The 14,405-nt window shown below is 39.7% G+C and overlaps 1 pseudogene; it reads right to left on the bottom strand.

Annotated features, from left to right (window-relative positions):
* Positions 1-1,179: 1,179 nt before the first annotated feature.
* On the bottom strand, positions 1,180-8,847 carry LOC140944147 (uncharacterized; annotated as a pseudogene).
* Positions 8,848-14,405: the final 5,558 nt, after the last annotated feature.

Below are 14,405 nucleotides of genomic sequence, written 5' to 3'. Positions count from 1 at the left end.
ATCCACATAGCCTCCCAAGGAGACGTTCTTAAGGGGTTCGTCACGCGATCCTGCGTGACGAACCCCTTGCATGTCTGCATGGGAGGCTAGAATCCACAGTGTGAAATCTAGAATCCAAGACTGTCATGGATTACCTTTTTATGGGGGCCAGAAGATGAACTCACACTCGCTGGATGAAGTTCTGAGGATTTGTTAACAACTGGATACATGCCAAAACGCGTTGATTATTGATGAAAACGGGAACGAGCTGTTCTTAACGAAAACGTTTTGCTTGAGCTTTCCATCAGTAGTTTTACATGGATTTAGTTGTGTTATTAATAAAAAGTCACTTTTCATGTGGTGTGATCGGGTTTGATTGACTGCTCATCAGTAAATCTGCTCATGATTGGATAAAACCTACAGGAGGAAAATTCCTCCTGTAAATTTGCCCCTTAAATAAGCCTCGTACCCAGACGTCTCTCTCTAGATGAAAATGTGCGCGCAAACCAAGGCGGGAAGGAAACAGCCTGCCATCTCGCGTTTCGCGCTCGCCTCTACCAAGCGAAAAACGGAGCGCCTGAGGAGGAGGCTGGCAGGGAATAAAAGTCCTTCTACCGTAACCGGAAATGAGAAGCGAAGGACTTTGACTGAAGTTACCGAACTGAGAGCTATACAGCTTAGTATTGAAATGTCCATCAAAAGCCAAAAAGGAGATTACTAGCTTATTAAAGGTGAAAATAGATAGAAGGGAAAGCTAAAGGACTGAAAAGTCTAGGAGGCAGTGAACATTTTTTTGTTGTAAACGGGTTCGTGAAATTTTGTGCTATGCACAGGCTTGAACTGCTAAGGCTCTAATTATTAAGGACTGAGAAAAATAGGCGGCGAAGTTATTTCAACTTGCAAACAACGGCTTGAATAGTTACGGTTCTTTTTGGCCAGAAAGTGAACCGAAAACGGCTTCACTCACTAGAAAAAATTCCAGGGGCAAATGGGTTATCCCCCGCCTAGGCAAAATATAGAACGAATTTAAACAAAGTGTTGAGCAACTCCTTTCTTCGGATTAAAAATAAAAAAACGGAATATTTCACATTATGCCAAATGAAATCTGTTGTTCTTTGCAACGTTTCTTAGCCATCGCATTAAAATTGTATTATTAAACCAGACACTTACTTGGATGGGTTGAGTTTTCATTCCCTTTAATCAAGCTGAGACATATAAGCACTGGAAACTAGTTATAATTGTAGATCTAATTCCTTTCTAATGTTTAGATACCTTTTATACCAGAAACACACTGGCTTTAACAACGTTAAAACTATCCACTCAAAGATTATTACAAAGAAAGAGGGACGATGCAGAGTTTTTATGCGGAATGACCTGCGTACTACTGATAGCTACCGAACCACCACTGCGTGGTAGAGTCGCCATTCATTGTACAAGTAAACTTGGGGTTTGTAATGCCGTAATAACCAAAGTTGTCCTCACTTCTTACTGCCCCAACGGTGGGATCAAACTGGCAACCTTTAAAGAACTGTCGATAACAGGAGGCGAGTATGTACCAATAACCTGCTAGAACTTGGCTGTCTTGTGAATTCCAGTGTGACCACGAATGTTGACAAGCTCAGTCTTAAGGCAAACACCAGCACCAAGGAAGGCAAAGATGTCGGCCTCCGCAAACTTTCCACGGATGTAATCTTTGTAGTTATTGATACCGTACTTGTCATAACTGCACGTGGCTCGCCAGTGGGTGGATACGTCCCTCAGTGACTTCATTCTGTCCACTGTCAGCCGGTAGAGGAACCAGTTGGGGGAGTTTTCGTTCGCTGGATTGTTGACTGACAAGGGTGTTTGTCTGTCGGTAACAAGAAATTCAAGTAAAGTTGCATCTCATATGTATCCAAATTTTAGGGTGTTTCTTGGTGCAATCACCAAATGAAGTAATCCAAAAGATTGAAAAGACAATGAAGAATACCCACAACACAAGAGATAACTCGAGATAACCAACAATAGTTTCCACAACACCAAGAAACAGCCAAATTTTGTTGTTAACCAAATTATCAATCAAATTAGGGAATGCACAAATTTTACAAGGCGAAGAGATTTAAACAAACCGTGGTTTTGTCATCCGTGAGCTGATTTTTGTATCTTCTTTCTACGTTTTTGAGGCAGTAGTTTGACTATTTCTTCTTCGCACAAGGATTTTAAAAGTTTTCCGTAATTTTCTCTAGCTCTGCACTGCCAAAATAGCTGACTCACCACTCCGATTCTTTGCATGAGATCTGTGCATCCCTTTTTTGTCGGTGAATTAACGATTGACATCGAGTGTAATGTTTTGAACATCAAACTTCTTCCGAGTAACACTAGCCAGGGGATTAGAGCCATCAAAAACGGGGAAATATTTTAAAGAAATGACATTTATTACCAAGGGGAATAAATTATTTTATGCAGCCTGCGCGGCGTTTTTTAGTATCCCGGATGGGTACATCCGGGACTTACAATGGTAGATACTTAAACATCCGAACATGTGATTTTCAGGCCTCTTTCAGTTCAGCTTCGGTGCAGGGCAAACATTTTGTTTGCCCTCACCTTTGCTGGGATGAGGTTTTTATTTCCGGTTTTTGTGTAATTTGATTTGGGATTATCAATAAACGGCCACTTAACTGAGTGGCCAAATTACGACAAATAATGGTGTCCGTTCAGTTCTCCCAGCAAACCGAGCTCACCCCTAGCAATGCACATTGTACAGCACATGGTTTAATGGCAAGCGAGCAAGGGGCATAAATAATATTTTAACTTATCGCCGATCTTTAGCACATCTAAACAAGTACCTAAAATTCGCGAAATGGTTGTTTTTCAGGCTCCAAGACGTGATAAGTGTCCAAGCCGCCCCAGGTTCTGTTTCCATGTCACAGTACACAGTGAATCCATTCCCTGCGGCATCGAAAATCTTGTAATAGCAGCACTTGTCTGCGCCATTCTTTAGATGGTCTACGCAAGATCTCGGTTTCAAGTTGCTGGCATTTTCTTGGCATGGTTTCTCCTTTAAATGGCATAAACAAATTGCCTGTAACTATACTTGGACTAGATCTACAGCATTATAATCTAATGCCGGTACGTGGTCTCTGAGAATATTTTAATTGCTTATCATTTACATCGACTTCGTTGTCTGTCCATCTGCCCTCTGTCAGGCACGATCGATCCGAACATCCGAAGTTCGCCCACGAGAGAATGAGCTATTATTGGTTCTGTGCTCATTCTCTCTTGTACTGATTATTTCTGTTTCACGATCCCTTAGCCTGGGTATCTCCCTTTTTATATTTAATTGATATCTCTTAATTTATTTCTTTCGGTTTGCTATGTCTTTCTGCCTTATAACGTACGTTGTCTAGGAAGGGCGGCCCTTCACTTCACCTATTCGTTCTCTTTGTTTGTTCTCAAGTCTTGATGTGTTTTTACGCTAAAAAAGTTCTTACCTTATTGCTAGAAACCTGTCCAGGATCCATTTGCTGTTTAACATCAGCGTAGAAAGTTTTAGTCTTAAAATAAAATAATAATAATTACAATAATTATAATGATAATAATGATAAAACTAATTCAAGTACTGTTTGCCATCTTTCTCTGAAAGGTTTTAAAAGTGTTTTTCACGACCGTAGTTCTAAGATGTATTAAATAGATCGTGCTGTGAAAAAAATAATTCTTATGGTAAATAAAAGAAATTGACCATTGTCTTACTTGATTTTGCGTTGTACTTCCCGCTCGGGAGAAATATAAGTTGACACTAACCAGGGAAACACAGATAAAAACGAACTTGATCATCTTGACAGCGCTGAAATTGTAAACTTTCGCGGAAGAAGAACACAGAAGAAATGCATGAATCGTTTCTTGCTAAAATACGTACTTATTTATAAATTCAAAGGCAAGTGGGAACAAGAACTGTGCCCTCAGGAAATTGTGAAATTGATTAAGACGTGTGGATCTTCATTAGGTATTATTTATGTTTATAGGGTTCGTGAATTTCGTTCATGTTAAAAGGAATTACTTATTTTTCATTCTGGCGTCAAGAGATATTTTTACCCTCTCAGGAAAGCTGAAATTTTATCTATGGATAATTTTATTATTTTATTATTTTATTATATCGTTATGCTGTTGTGCGTGGTTCAATTCAAAGTTCAGTAGCAAAACTCTGCTGACTTTTTTTTTTAAGCATTGCCGCTTATAATCATATGCATTGTGATACTGACAAGTAATGAAGTAACGTACAACAAATAACTGATCAAGCATAAAGAATAATTAACACACTTAATTAGACATGTTTCTTTCCTTGGATGGGTGATAATAGCTAAGTAACTTTTCTCCAGGAGCTTTAACGGTGTACAGTCAAACCCCGTTCATTTACGGACACTTGAGGGGCCATAGAAAAAACATTATTAAAAGCTACCCTAGCTCTAGAGGTCCGTTCTCGAAATACATGTACGTACAATAGGATGAAGAAAAATAACCTAGCTGGCATCCAGGGTATCATTAAAAGGGTCATGTTATTAATAAAAAAACCGTTTTCTTCATAACTCGTTTGATGCCAAAATAGTCTTAATTTTGCCGTCTACAATTCATCCTATCCGGTGTCATTGTGGCGCTGGGAACATCAACATGCTATCATCTGAAAGGCACCTTCGAAAGGGAAAGGCTTGTTACTGACAGTACACAGACTTGGCAAAATGACTTCGCATTAGCGAGGTTGACTTTCTATGACGATATGTTGATTGGGCAAGAAACAAATTTCCGTTGTCCGCATTAACGGGTGTCCGTATTAAGGGGGTTGAATTTAGAGAAAACCCTATCAAACCGTGGATAAATTTCTGGCTATTCGAGAGATCGCGCGAGGAAGGGATAGCGATGGCAACGAGAGGCACGGGCCGTTCCGTCTTGAGTAGTCGGGTAACAGGTCTGGTATCGACTACCCAACCAAAAGAAAATAGTTGCAGGCGATTCCTTTTCCCTCATGAAATCTTTCCTGCTCATTTTTCCTTCTAGGCACTGTCTGCGCTGGTCTCAAAGAACTAACGTACGTGACTGTAGCCTGTTCCAAGCGTTCAGATAGTGGAGAGCGGTGCGAAGTAAAGAAAGCGATGAAAAGTAGAGGGGGACTGGGGAGAGAGGTGCGGGAACCCTCTCTCACCCCTCACCCTCCCTCGCTTTTATTTTTTTCGCGCTCCTTTTTACTTCGCACCGCTCCCCACTATCTGAGCGCCTGGAACAGGCTAACGTGACTGACTCTGGGCATTTGAGTTCAAGGACAAGATGTACGGTGGAAGTGGTCCGCAGTAGTGCTCGATTGAGAGTGGTTATTACACTTTGAGCTAATCAAAAACGCTGAAAAACCTGTACAAGAAAATTGTCTTCCCCCTAAAATGTCACTAAGTCGCTTGAAGAAAGCTTTTAGCAACAAAATAAGCTTGAATTTGCCATGATTAATTTAGAATTACGAATATTCGCATCCCAAGCAACGTGCTCTGAACTTAGCCGAAGCAACATGGGAAATAAGTTGCGAATTGGAGTTCCGACGACATGGCTTTGTGACAGAAACATATACTCCTAATAAGCCTCCCACGCAGAAGAAGACTTGAACTTCGATTATACCATTTAGTAGTGTCTGAAGCTGGTGGTGTAATATAAGACCTTCACTACGTTGTCCATGTAATATTGATTGACAGTTTTCTCGCCCAGAGCAATTACGTTTTCCCTCGGGAGCCTCTCAATCAATTGGAAGTGTCCGCACTCACAGACACAGAATGCGTGTTGAAACAATTTGCGTGGGCCTTCCGGGCAGGCACTCCCTCTCTCCTGGCGTGTCTCCCTTTCGCGCGCCCGTTCTTTCTTGGACCCACGCGCCTGCTACGCAGGCTATTAGACTGCAAAACAGTCCCTATTTTGAGAAATCGTATTTGAGAAAAAAACAACTGTTTTAAAGTCTAACACGACGTACAAGCTCGGCAGACAGCTGCTAGAGAGTGATACGTGACCAAAGATTTTTGCTCTGGACAAGAATGTAGGAAATAAGTGTTGGCTTCTTGTATACATGTATTTCTCCCTGTAAAGGCTGGATAAGATGTCAAGTGTAAACGGGGGGTCGGTAGGCAACACTCGACTTTTACCTCATGTCAAAATGCTGGTGGTTCCAATAATTTTTTTTTCTCTGACGGGTAGATTATGCTCTGGAGCAAATGTTTTGACTGAGCAAATGTGATTATTGCAAGAGTGGATACTTTCTTTGTTTGTTGCGCAATGTGAAACTTACCCCTCTGTACTTGGTTCTTGTAGGTGCATTCATAGTGTTGCACATTTTAACTGAAAAAAAGGCAGAATTTTTTTTCACACTTTATGATTTTGAGGTAAAGCCGACTTCCGTTCAGCGCATTTAACCTGAGAAGTCATTTTTTTCAATGAGATTGTGAGAGCAGCCTCTAGTACGAAGGCGTGTGATTTAACTGTAGTGAGTAGTTTGATTCTAAATTAAACTGTAAGGCCTTCACCTTTCATGAGACCTTCGGGTCTTTTCTGGAGTCAAGAGGGAAATTTCCCAAGGTTCAAAGTGCACTTCCCAGATCTGGAAGTGTGCTGTGATTGGTCAGTCTTTTGTTTGATCTTACCCACGGTCAGTTATCAAAATTAAGCAATTACGGCATATATGGTAACGCGCACCAATGGTTTAAGTCATATTTAGAGAATCGTACTCAAATGTGTTCCATCAACGGATCGCTCTCTCAAAGCTGTTTATTAAGTTGTGGTGTTCCCCAGGGCACGATTTTAGGTCCATTACTATTTCTGTTATACATCAACGATCTTCCAAATTGTCTTTCAAATTGTGAGCCGAGGATGTACGCTGATGACACCCACCTTACATACGCAGGTGATAATGCAGACAATATTCAGTTGCATCTAAATCAAGATTTAGAAAATGTTCACAATTGGCTGAGAGCAAACAAACTTACTCTAAATATGACTAAAACCGAATTTATGCTTATCGGATCTAGGCAGAGGCTAAGTACTCTCACAGAGTCCCCGACATTTGCAATTAATGATTTTCAAGTTAGCCAGGTTACTACTGCAAAATCACTTGGAGTGACCATCGATGACAGACTTGATTGGAGTGGCCATATCGAGAAAGTAACAAAGAAAGTCGCTTCTGGTATTGGGGCCATAAAACAAACAAGGCACTTTGTCCCTCAGGCGACCTTACAACTAATATATCAAGCTTTAATACAGCCACACTTTGATTATTGCAACATTGTTTGGGGAAACTGTGGAATAACCTTACGGAATAAGGTTCAAAAGCTACAAAACAGAGCAGCCCGTGTTTTGACCTACTCAAGCTATGACGTAGATGCTGGTCACCTTTTCAAACTTCTAGGGTGGAAAAACCTAGCTTGCCAGCAACAATTTCAAAGAGCTACGATGGTTTACAGGTCTCTGCACGGGTTGGCTCCAAACTATCTTAGTTCTAAATTTGAAAGGCGAGAAGTCGCATATAACCTAAGGGACTCTGAAAATAAACTCAATGTTCCATTACCGCGCACAAACTATTACAAAAACAGCTTCAGCTATAGTGGCGCCATTCTCTGGAACAGTCTTCCTTGTAACTTAAGGGAAGCAGAGTCCCTTGGGCAATTTAAACGATTACTCAAAGAACTGTAAGGCACGGCATTCGTGGAAAGTATCTTTTTTATTTAAATATTTTTATTATATTAGTATTAGGCATTTTTAAAGCTGGCGAATTTTGTACCGTGGATAAATAAAGATTATCTATCTATCTATCTAGTCAAGGTTTTTCTTCCGTTTATTGCCGGCTCTCTGATTAACTCGGTTTCACGTTTCGTTTCATTCCATTAAATATCATTTCATTTTCTATTACAGTCGAACCTCGATTATTCGCACCTCGATTATCTGGACTTTTCGATTATCAGGACTTTTACATGTTTCCCCGGTCCCGCTTTGTTCATGAATATTAATAACATGTGATCTTGTTATTATATCTTACTGTATTATTTATTTATTTATTCATTTATTATCTTCTTATAGTTATACCTAGAGTTATGAAAACCGGGTTAGAAAAACATTTTGTAATTTTTCTCAACTTCCCCTGTCTGATAGCTTGTTCTGTGTTGTTTGCTTAGGTCGTTTTTTTTTTGCGCTTGTTTTGTGGTAAGCGATTTTTGTAGAAGTGGATGTAGACAGAATTACTATCTCCCCTCCCCCTCCCTATTTTTTCCTTACCCACAATTCTTTGTTTAACATAAGTGACAGTCATTTGAAATCAGTGCGCGCCTAAAGCTGGTTTTGGTGCCGTTTAGCAGTTTAGTTAATAGGCTCTGAGTCAATAGCCCATGACGCTGAAGGCCGAATGGGCTATTGACTCAGAGGCCATGAGGGCGAGGGGAATAATTATTTTAGTAAAATCCAACTAGTTGGTCAAAAATATCGAGACCAAACAACTTTAGCTAGCAAAAAGCGATTCAGCGGCCATTGTTTTGGTTTTCAAAGCCGGAGCTTTTCGCTACTAAAACTGTAAGGCCAAAAAGTCCCCCCCCCCAAAAAAAAAGTTTTCCCCCCCCCAGGATTGCAACATAGCTCTTTTCTGGCAGGAATTCAATCGGCCCGTGGTTTCGGAATGTGGATATGTCTCGATCTTTGCAACACTGCCTAACTGGTTCAGTTAGCGTTGTTGTGTCTCCAGCTCGACGTCCCTACGAGTACGAAGACCGTGGGAAGGAAGTTGACATTACCGATTTTCCTTGGCAGGCAGCCACCAGGAGAAAAAGACAAGCAAAAGAGAACTTCATGGACATGACTGATAACCGCCGTTCGTTCACGGATGAATCTGTTAGAATGAGACATAGCCAGTATATTTGTAAGTTGTTTGAATGGAATGCAAGATCAGAGGATGCAAAAAAACATGCGCATGAAATCTCTTTCACGTTTTGGCTTAACGTTTTGGCATTAGCGGGCAGGGAAAAGAAGTGAATGAAATTGAACACTACAATTAACAATTTCATTAATGTGGTCCTCTTTGCGTAAAGAGGGCTTCTTTTGAGGCCCAACTTAACATTCGGTCCGGAAAGTTGGTTCGGGTGCGTGGCCTTCTGTGTGGGAGGTCCCGAGTTTGATTCCCAAGTTAGACCACAAATCCTTCTTTCGACATCTTTCCTTTCCGTGTAGTTTTAGCTCAGCCTCGTTCCCAGTCGTCCTCGGCGATTTCGGATGTGACGTCACCTGTCAAGCTTGTCGGGAAAATTCGCCTAGGACGCCTGGCAAATAATGGCAAATCCAAAATGGCGGCGCCAAGAATGCGACTTCAGCCAAGATTCTTGAAGAAATGAAAAAAAGCGTCGGAAATAGGTTGGGATTCTTTAATCAACGTTTGCCATCAAATACCTAGAGATTATACCTAGAGAATTATGCCTGTCAGGCAGGTAAATTAAGATTAAGTGTCAACTATCCAAAATTTTCCCATCTCTAAAATTGCAAACTCCTTCAGAGTGATTTTACTTAACGCATGAAACAGGAAGTAGAATACTAAGCACTATCATGCACTTATTCTATTGTCTTCTTTTGTTTATTTGTAGCTATATTTTGCAATAGTTGTTATTAAATGTTTCATGGGTCAAGTAAAATCGCTTTAAGTCGCAATCATATAAAGGACAGAATGATAGTCATATCATTAAAAATCAGGTAAAATTAAGACACCCGAATATTCCATGAGTTACTGGTGCTATTTTCAAAATAGACTATTAGAATGTTCTGCATGAACTGGGAGCTGCAAGGTACAAGTTCAAGGTATTAAGTTAGTATAAAGAGCAAAAAGCATATTCAAACAGCTGAAAATGGTATGTAGTGTTTTTTTTTTTTTTTTTTTGCTTTTCGCGCGAAACCGTGTAAATGATTCTCGTGATTTTTTTCTACCAACAATTCGAACAACAAAGGCAAAATAAGCCCACTATAGCCCTGTAACTAGGAAATCAACGCCCATTTTGTTCAATGAAAATGAAGCCTTTGATACTAGTGTACATACAGTGTACAGTGATCGTCCCATGCCCAACTACGAAGAAACTTTTTTCTAGCTTCGTGTAGCGAACAAGACTGTAAACGATATGCTTAACTTACCAGTGTTTTTGGGAAAACATGCCCGCCACATTTCGTTGCTATCAGTTGAAACGGTCCAAAGATGCTCGGAAGGGATGTATTAATCTCATGAGTCCGAAATATTCCGTGATCGTCGCAGAAAACAAAGGATTTTCGTCGAGAAATCATCTGGGACTTTTTCTCGTCGATCTGGGACTTTTTTGCCATTTTTTGCTAGGCCTCGCGCTATCGCGCTCTGTTCCAAGCCTCCTCTGGTCACTCGGATAGCGCGAACAGGCCTGGGTACGAGGCTGGTTTTAGCTGGCTTAATAGAGGATTTACGGTAAAGACTCTTTTCTTTTTTGCCTTTAATTATCATCTGAAGTATAAATCATTCGGATGATTTGGTATTTGTATTTACAGTGCAGGGGGTTGAGAACTTCTCGCCTTATCAATTTTGGCCCAGGGAACCGACAGGAGTTTTATGCCTTTAGAGAGTCTCAAAAAGGTTCCGAGGGAACATGCCCCCGGAATTCCCTATCAGTTCGCGCCTTTGGCATTCATCAGTGTTCGCCTCCGCGGTGCTCACGTTCGCTCTCTAGAAATTCTGCTGTGACTCCAGTAGTAAATACCCTGAAACATACATTGCACTTGCAGAACAAGAGTAGACTATTTTAGGCACCTCGCTTCTTGGGCTGGTGACGAGAAGACGCGCATGACCGCTGAGCCAAGAAGGAAGAACGAGAAGGAAGAAGAAAAAACAAGGAACAACGGGTGAGAGGTCTTGCTAAGGAGCAGGAAATGGACAAAATTAATCATAATCAAGTTTATCCTCTCCTGTGAGTACATGATTGCCATTCTTTTTTTTTCCAGTTATAACTTACATATAGGATCTAACCAAAAGTTGCAATAATCTGTAGGTCAAAAAAATCAGGAGCCGATTAATTATTTAACAATTAATGAATGAGGCTGAGTATCTTATGAAGAATTATGGAGATCGAGGAGGGTGTTATTACGGCCTCGACGGATAACACCCTCCGAGATCTCCATAATTCTTCATATCATACGAAAGCCGAATTCAAAAATTGTTTTATTTTTCATTCAAAATAATTCTTAGTTTAAAAACATGGCTAAAACATGCTTACCTCCATCGATCCATCGATGTTAAGTTCATCTTCAATAGTGCACGTTTAGGGTTGTTCAGTTCCGCAAATATTTTCCAAATAGCAGATGTCACCCTTGGAGTTGTCTTCTTGCTGTTCTTGCCATGTTTTTAGCTATTTTTTCGCCTAGTTCTTCCTCTTGAAACGAGTGAAACGTCCGCCATTTTTCAAGTTCACAACCAAAACAACTCAACCTCGTCCCCAGGTCTTCTCGGTTAACGGTGCATTAACCTGCAAGAACGCTGCATTTTTGACGTCATTTCCTCGCTAAACACAAAATTCTTCCAAATTTGGTCATCAGTAACTGGTTATGGTAAATTAAACGAGTGCTTTTAGCCAATCAGAATCGGGGAAATATTTTGAATGAATAATAACACTCATTACTTATTACTTGTCACCTAATCGGCTCCTGAAAAAATTAATTTTCAACAAAAAACATACTGGAAGAAAAAAAAAAGGTCTAGATATACAAATTTTAATTTTCTTTTTAGCATTTATATCGTATTACACCCTTTTTATCAAATCTATCTTCCTTCTTCCTGGTTTAAATCCGGTATGTTTTCGTGAAAGGTCGCACGTCGAGCTTTCATTTTTTTAATTCAAAAATAATCTTTAAAAAATAGGAACTGGATCATGAATGCAGTTATTAAGTTTAGTACTTATCCCGGAAATCCTTAAATTTAAAAAAAAACGTACGATGGCAATATTTTGCTCTCTGAGCAGCGCTGTGAGCAGTGACAGGATTGCTGAGGCCGAGGAGATCCTCTAAGGAATCCTCAGCATACACTCGGGAGCCTACTATTTATCGATTTTTATGCGCAACCTGCTTCTGACAGTAACAGCAGAATCCTAGTACAAATAATGTTTTGCAATGGATAATTGGAAGTCAATTATTTTGTGGCTACCAAGTATTTAACAGTAAAAGGAAGCGAACCGAGATTTAATGGGTGTGTGAGGCATCTTAAAATGCCTTGACATATAAATAGTGAGTACTTACCTATGTGCGTGTTGAAACCACTTTATCACGATCGAGCTACAGAAGAAAAACACTTAAGTTAACCACTCGACATTTTGAGAGGTACATAAGACAAAGCAAGGGAGGAAAATATAAATTGCTTAATTCCTTACTGAGTACAGACGTTCATAAACTGGACTAGAATTGGGGGATTAGGAATATTTCAGCAGCGTCTCAGCCGTGGTTGTAAACAAGTTCAGCTGGAATAACCAGTTTTTCTTGAATTCACATATTTCGTACATAGTTGTTTCTCCGTTTCATGATTGGTGGTTTATTCTTGCTTCATCGCTAAACCGGCTTATGTGGTTAATAATAATAATAAACTTTATGTAATTTACGTGTCAGGATATTTAGCTTACAAGCTAATTGGGGACAGAACAAAAACAAACGCGGAAATAAAATGCTTAAGATTATAAATATAGTGATGTAAATTAGCTCTATAAAATGTATGATAAGAATATATCGCTATACCATAAGAATACAAGCACTAAAAATAAATTAATAGGAGTGGCATCTCTTATTGTCAAACAGTTTTAACTCTTCCCAAGAGTGACCAACATCAATTTTCTCTTAAAAATTGCCGTAAATAGTAAAAATAGTAGTAAATAGTAAATAGTCAGGTGGAAAGGTTATGAGAATTAATGTTATAATCACTAAGGAAAATACGCTTTGATCTTTTAACAAATTCTCTCAACCAATTTTTCAAGAAATCTATGAAGGCCATCCTGGAGAATTTGTATGTTGATCTTGGTGCTTAAAGGGTTCAAAAAACTACTGAGTCTCTGATTGCAAAATCAAGGGAGGATATCACTTCTCTATGTTGTCCTTAAAATAGAAATAAATATGACGCGTCACTGAATTTTTCAAACTATTGTGAAGTATTTGACCTCACGTTGTTTTATTCTCGGATGATAAATCAAAGAGGGAACTAAAAGAATTTATAAAGAGAGTAAATATAAAGGGAAAGGGGATCATGAGAAGGTGGTTAGGAATAATGGTAGGAACTGGTAGACAAAATTTCAGGGGCACTAAAAGCCGCCCAATGTCAGTATTGCCCGAAATGTCTCCAATAGTTTTCCCTATGCTTTATAAGCCTTTTTCATTGGTTAATTTGGAGCCGCCGTCTGTTCAGGGGCACTAAAAGCCGTCCAATGTCAGTATTGCGAAACTATCACCCACCATGATGGGTTCAGTCGAAAATCCGAGGTCATGAAGTAGCAGTAAACTTTCATCAGAAAATTCTTCAGAGGGGACGCCTTGTCTTTATACTGAAATTTTCCGACGACCTTTTTAATTTTTAACAAAAATCGCAATATCTTGGGAAATTAATGTGACAAACACAACCATTTTTTTCCAGATAATCACCGCCCCAACTCTACAGAACTGATTTTCAATAACCTGGTGATATTTTAACTTAGAAACAAAGCCAGTTATCCAAAGGTGTGAGTTTTACAGCTCACAATACTGAGAGGAAAACATGTGCACGTGACTGTCGGCATTATTCCCTTCAACAGTATTGCAAAAATTGTTCTTCATTACTGCATTCTTTAGTTATTGTTACTGATTAATAAGTTATCATACACATTGTGGAGAACGTTTTTAAAATTTACAGTTGCGTACAGTTATTTATAACAGTCACGTACTGAAAAGAAAGCTCCTTTGAAACGACTCTTCAGAATAAAGATGATGTGAACTGCGGAAATTCCAAGTTTAAATTATGATATGATCGTCGCAGTGGTCGTTGCAATTTAAGCAATTGCAAATTAACATGAAACTGAAATTTCGGGACTTCAACGGGATTCGAACCCACGTTAAGATAAGTTGAGTTGGGTTAAGAATAAGCCTGCTCCCATAGCTCAGTTGAGAAAAGCGCCGGCTTTGAAAACCCAAACAATGGCGGCTGAATCGCGTTTTGCAAGCTAAAGCTGTTTTGTCTCGATACTTTTGACCAACTATTTGGATTTTACTAGACAATTATTCCTCTCGCCCTCATGGCCTCTGAGTCAATAGCCAAGTCGCCAAGTAAATGTAAGTCATAAAGGGTGTGAAGCCCAAAAGGGTATGGCTTTTGCACCGATTCGGTCTGAAAGCGGTTATAGACTTTGGCCATTTTGGTTCGGAATCTGGTAGTCTCG

This window comes from Porites lutea, chromosome 7 (genome assembly GCF_958299795.1).
Source record: "Porites lutea chromosome 7, jaPorLute2.1, whole genome shotgun sequence".
Taxonomy (NCBI): domain Eukaryota; kingdom Metazoa; phylum Cnidaria; class Anthozoa; order Scleractinia; family Poritidae; genus Porites; species Porites lutea.
The sequence above is the reverse complement of the archived record's forward strand: the minus strand, read 5'-3'. Positions and strand labels throughout refer to the sequence as shown.